Source organism: Rousettus aegyptiacus, unplaced genomic scaffold (assembly GCF_014176215.1).
Source record: "Rousettus aegyptiacus isolate mRouAeg1 unplaced genomic scaffold, mRouAeg1.p scaffold_m13_p_16, whole genome shotgun sequence".
Lineage (NCBI taxonomy): Eukaryota > Metazoa > Chordata > Mammalia > Chiroptera > Pteropodidae > Rousettus > Rousettus aegyptiacus.
This window is the reverse complement of record NW_023416291.1, coordinates 12175983-12181950: the sequence shown is the minus strand read 5'-3', so window position 1 is coordinate 12181950 and position 5968 is coordinate 12175983. Positions and strand designations below refer to the sequence as shown.

At 42.5% G+C, this 5968-nt stretch overlaps 1 pseudogene; it reads left to right on the top strand.

Annotated features, from left to right (window-relative positions):
* Positions 1-2150: 2150 nt before the first annotated feature.
* Positions 2151-2269, top strand: LOC118612559 (annotated as a pseudogene).
* The last annotated feature ends 3699 nt before the right edge of the window (positions 2270-5968 follow it).

The window sequence follows — 5968 nt, the reverse complement described above, 5'->3', positions numbered from 1 at the left end:
GTTTATAGATAGATGGCCCTGCACAATTCACAGGCATCACATGAAAGCAGATAGCTGTGACTGCCTTTCAACCCCATTCTGGGACAGTTCTGCAGGGCTGTAGTGAAGGGAAACCCCCCTCCTCCAGGGAGTAAAATTTTGAACAGTGAATCCGGTCATTCATTTTGCCTAGAGTGAGCAAAGCATGAGCTATGAGGCTAAAGGTTTGGCTGGAAGGTCACGGACTTGGAAAAAACTCAACTGGAAAACTGGTGACAAGGAGGTCTGAGTAAGAGGTATGTAGATAGATCTCTACAAACGGGCACAGAATGTGCAGATATTAGTGTCTCAATCGATGCTCACCAAAGGATGACCCCAACAGGGGAGGGTTTCGCGAATCAGGTGGCCGGGACGGCAGCTTCCTGTGAGCAGCAGCTAGCTTCATTTCCTGAACCCCTCTCCTATTGTCCAATGGGCTCATGAACAAAGCAGCCACGGTATCAGAAATGGAGGCCACGCATGGACTCAGAAAAATGGATTTCACTCAGTGCAGAAACTGACCACCCTGCGGATTTGTCATTTACAAACCAAAACTTGCCTTTGGCAACTGATGTTTAGCAAATGGATCTGCAGCCAATAAAATGTGACCCACGAAAGCCACAAGAGAATATCAAATGTATTATTCATCATCACCTAAAGGTCATGATTATTAAGTGCATTTGACTGAAGAATCTTACATTTCAAAGCCAATATTTGCCAAAAGAACAATTCCCAGAGCTTAACCGAAAACTATTTGCCTATCTTTTGGCACAGGGAGGAAAATGCTTTTCAGTTGTTGAAAAATTGGAAAAGCCACGCTTGAGACTGTGCTAGTATATGAATTTAGAATTTTGTGGGGTTACATTTCTGATTTGAGGGTCAAAAAAAAGTTCTGCTTTGCTGTCTATAATCCTTTGTGATGGCTTTTCATGGATATAGACACAGAAACACATTTCTAACTCAAACCATCGATACATCCAGTGCGGGCTTTTATTTTTATTTCATATAATAAAGTGTCTCTGGAGGACAAGGACAGAGTGTCAGGGAGGGACATTCCCCTCGAGGGACTGCGTTCTGCCCCTGAAGAACAAAGCCCCCTTGCAGAGAGATGAGAGAGCTTCTGCAGCCACTTCCATGGCCCCAGGGTGAACAGGTCCTCAGCTCCATATGCAAGACAAAAGAGCTCCTGCTTTCAGGAGAGAATCAGAGGCAGCAGAAATCAAGAACATTAAAAAGCAAACAACACTATACTGAAAACAGTTCTGCCATGTAACCAGCAAATGTCAGAGGTGCTAAATCTTGAAGGAAGTGCCTTTTTTGTTTTTACTATGGCCTAGGGCACTTCTCTTCTTGTCATAGTAATTCGTTTACCCCATTGCATTTAGGGTAACTTTTCTTCCTGGAGGGAAGTTTCGTTGTTATTTCCTTTTAAAAGTTGGTTTCTCCAAGCTTTTCTAAGTTCTATAATAGCCTGCTTTTGAATTTTCACGGGGAAAATCCAAAGCTCAAATATGCAGGCTGCTTTGGGCATTAGAGTATGTTGCAGCAAAGGGTATTTTATTTTCTGGATGTCTTTACAATGTCATTTGTGGAAATTGATACACGATTTATAAACAATTTTTAGAATTCCCCTTCCAATTAAAAAAAAGAAAATGTATAAAGAAGCATGAGTAATGATTATGGCAGCCCGACTCTTTCATTTCCTAAAGGCTGATGAACGCCTTTCACTACTTGACCGATGAAACATAAGGCTTCATATTTGTCAGTCTGTATTCAGATCTGATTAATGTTTTATATGACACAGGCCCAGTTCTTGCCTGGTTTTTCTTCACGGAAAGTACCAAAATTTTGTAAAAGAAGTAGACAGAATTAGGCAAGTATGATAGATTTTTTAAGTGATCACGAATTCTTCCCCTCCTTGCATTTGCAATTCTGTAATGTAAGCCCGGAGCAGTGCGATGCCCTTGTGCAGTGATGCTGAAGTCTATTTCTTCACTCTGAGTCTGGGTCGGCCATGTGACCAGCAATGATCAATGGAACATTATCAGTGAACGTGGCACAAACAGAGGCTTAGAAAAGTGCTTGCACATTCCGGCTCCTCTTCCCTTGGTGCTCTTAAAAAACTTTCTGCTGTTTATGGCCATGCCACCCTGTACAAGCCCAATTCCGTCTGATCTCGGAAGCTAAGCAGGGTCAGGCCTGGTTAGTACTTGGATGGGAGACCACCTAGGAAGACCGGGTGCTGTAGGCGTAAAAAATAAAAAATTAAGACATCATAAGCTGACGAGGTCCTTGCAATCTGTAAGGTCAACCAAGGGTTGCCTCGCCTAATACGTAAATAAACAAGCAAACCTTTCTGCCACCGTGTGAGCAAGCTCAGGCTAGCCTGCTGGGAGATGACAGACATAGAGAAAGGCAATCCGTACAATTGAAGCATTGAAACTGAGGTCCCAGACATGTGACAGAGTCCAGCCAAGTAGAGTTAAACCTGGCCCTGATCACAAGGACTGCTGCGCAAGGCCCCCAAAATTGCCAAGACACCGAATCACGAACTAAATAAATGTTTTTTTAAGCCACTGTCTTAGGCCGTAGTCCAAAATTTCTAAAGAGCCAAATTCTTTAACAGCCATAGTTTATGACCTTAAAAATAAAAAGATAGGGCCACAGGGGGAGTACTTCCTCTATGAAATATAAAGTATGACTTTGACACAGCCAGACTTGGGTCCAGTCTTGGCTCTGCTAAGTTGAGTTAATCATTTCATTTCTTCCTCTAAGATTAAATTCTTCATCTGTTAAATGGGGATGTGTGGGTGATGATACTTGCCTCATAGGAATGTTAAGTAGATTAAATGATAACACATGTCATCGGTTTGTATGGTGACCGGTAAATAGCAATTAATTAAATAGCAGCTACATCATCACATAATACAACAAAAATGAACCACCAAGAAAAGAAATAATAGATAAGGCCCCCTGAGGTCACCACAGCTGCAAAGTCTATGCTGTGCTCCCTGGAAACTGCTGACATCCTTGGCTCTTACAGGGAACATCTCGCTTTATTTGGTGCCCCATCCATCTCCTTTCTCACCTTTTTCGGCAAGGTGCCCAGTAACTTCACGCTGTCTAGAGCCCCTTACTCAGGGACCTGGCAGACTTATCTGTACTTAAGCAGCTCACCACCCTGTGGGACAAATTTCCTGCTCTGCTCTCCCCTACTAGCCCATTCGCCCTTATCTCCATCACCAATTCCTAGTCTATCGCTGAAATTAAGAAAACGAATCTATTATGATACCTGGTAGTAAAACACGGGTTACTCCAATCACTCTCCCAGGGAACGAAATGGCATCTTATAATTGTTTTCAGGAAACCACGTGTTCAGGCTGGGAAGCTGGCGGCTCGGGCAAGCTCATGCAGAGAGGACTTGGGCACTCCACCTTTGGGTATCTCACGTTTTGTTTTAGAGTCACTTTGCCACTGTCACTCTGCATTCTGAGATTAAAGCCAGCAAGGAAATCCATGTGAAGCATAGTTGCACTGTAGAACAATTCGCAACAAATCCTGTTGGATAAAATGGCTTTTGGTGTGACTTCCCCTTGACTATAACAAATACATTTTATCGAGGAATTCTCCAGTGAATTTGGAGCTTGCTTTTAGTAATTGTTTTTGTTAAAATCCCAAAAACCAAAATAATTTTGACGTGGTCATCCTTAATTTCTTAAAGCGTGGGCGCATGCGTGCGCGCACACACACACACACACACACACACACACGTACATATATATATATATATATATATATATATATATATAAAGAAAATATACACATACACTATGAATGGTGGTAAATTCTTAACTAGTAAAGTTATTTACATTTTTCGACATTCTCTTTCCTGTCTAAAAGCGCATCTACAATTTTTAACATAGACCTGTATTGCAGCAAGTTTAAAGGCCGATCGAGAGGAAACGCAGGAGGAAACTGCATGGAAGAATACTAAGGCAGAGAATGATATCCAGCCTCCTTCCGCCATCCCGAGGGTATTTTGCATTTGAGTCCAAATGAAATATCTAGTTGGAAACAGCAGTGAGCAAAAGAGAAACTAGACTCAGATGCTTCTTAGTTCAGCTGGCCTGGTCCCTGCGTTCCCACACCTGCCCTTTTGTTCTCTTTCAATGTCAAAGCCAAAGCCAGCCCTACACCCAACTAAGATGCTTAACTCCAGAGTATAGTAGGAGGCTAGGAGAGCAGTCTATCCTGAGGCCCATGCACCTGCAGGGCTGCCACACAAGTGCACCACCTAGAGTTCGAGCCAAAATTCATGGCTGCAACACGGAGCCTCAGGAGAGTTACTGTGGGGATGAAAATTTACACGGGAAAGTAAGCACAGTGTTAGAGCATTAGGAGACGTTAATTAGGTTCATGTGGATTTCTGTTCATATTAATTTAGAGTATAGAAGTTCAGAGCCTGTGGGAATGAGACAGATTTTCAAATTTGAGGCGAAAAAAGTCCGAAGGACGAAGCGAATTCCAGGCAAACAATCAGAACGTTGTTGTTGTCCAGAGTTCTGATCTGCTGCGGGGTAGCCACTGAGTTCTCCGGCTGGGATGGAGAAACACTCAACATGAGCCCGTGTCTGAGTCCATTCGGGCTGCAATAACAAAATACCACACGGGGTGGCTTTCCCAATAGAATTCTGTTTGCCATAGTTCTAGAGGCGGGGAAGTCCCACAGTCGGAGAGTCCTCCTCCTGGCTTTCAGACAGCTGATTTTTCTGCAGTGCCCTCACGTGGCAGGCAGAACGAGAAAACAGGCGCTCTATCCTGATCTCTTCTCATAAGGGTGCTAATCCCACCATGAGAACCCACCCTCATGACTTCATCGAAATTTAATCACCTCTGATAGACCCTACCTCCAAATACCATCACATCAGTGGTTAGGGCTTCAATATATGAAGTTTGGGGGGTAAGGGAAGAGGAGATTGGTACTCAGTCCATACCTGTTTAGAACATCCTGTGCCAGAAAGCAAGAAAGCGTTCTAAGAAGGGCAGGGACATGTCAAAAGAGTCCAAAAGATAACTTGAGTGGGCACCCCCTGGCCAGTCAGGGAGAAGTTGGCCATAAAAATAAATAATGATCATAGAGGATTATAACCCACTGAATAAAGTTAGATACCACAAGTACGTAAATATTTTAAGTGAATGCATTGAAAGTCTGACACACAATAAGATATTCACAGTTTCGAAGTACTTCCCCACAGAATACTTTATGGCGAGTGACTTCGCTGTGGAGGCATCACCATTACTAAGCGATCAAAGCGAACATCGTCAACGATGGGACAAATCGAAAACATGCATTACATGAAAGGATGTCGGGAAAGTGAATACAGGCATCTTTTCTGTGATATTTCAGCTAAAGATGCATAACTCTAATCTAATCATGAGAAAACATCAAACAAGCCCAGACTGAGAGACGGTCTAAAAAATACAAATAAACAAACAAACAAATAAATAAAGTCTTCAAAAGCGCCAAGTTATAAAATCAAGGAAAAACTAAGAAACTTAGACTGAAAGGGACTAAAGAGATGTGACAACTAAATGCAACAAGTAATTCTAACCTGGATCCTTTTGCTACAAAGGACAATATTGGCCAATTGGCAAAATTTAAGTGGGGTCCGTGAATTAGAGTGGTAAATGTAATGATGTCGGTTTTCTGATTTCGATCATTGCAGTATGGCTGTGTAAAAGAAAGTCTTTTTTAGTCAATACCCATCGAAGTATTTGATAGGACATCAGGTAGTCAGTCAACTTGCTTTCATATGGTTCCAGAAATGTCTACAGATATTGACAAGTATCTCTGACATTTGAGGCCAGGGAGGCAAAATTGTCTCCAGTTGAGAACCACTGGACTAACCCAACAGGAAGATATAGTACCTGAGCTCCATTTAATACCTTT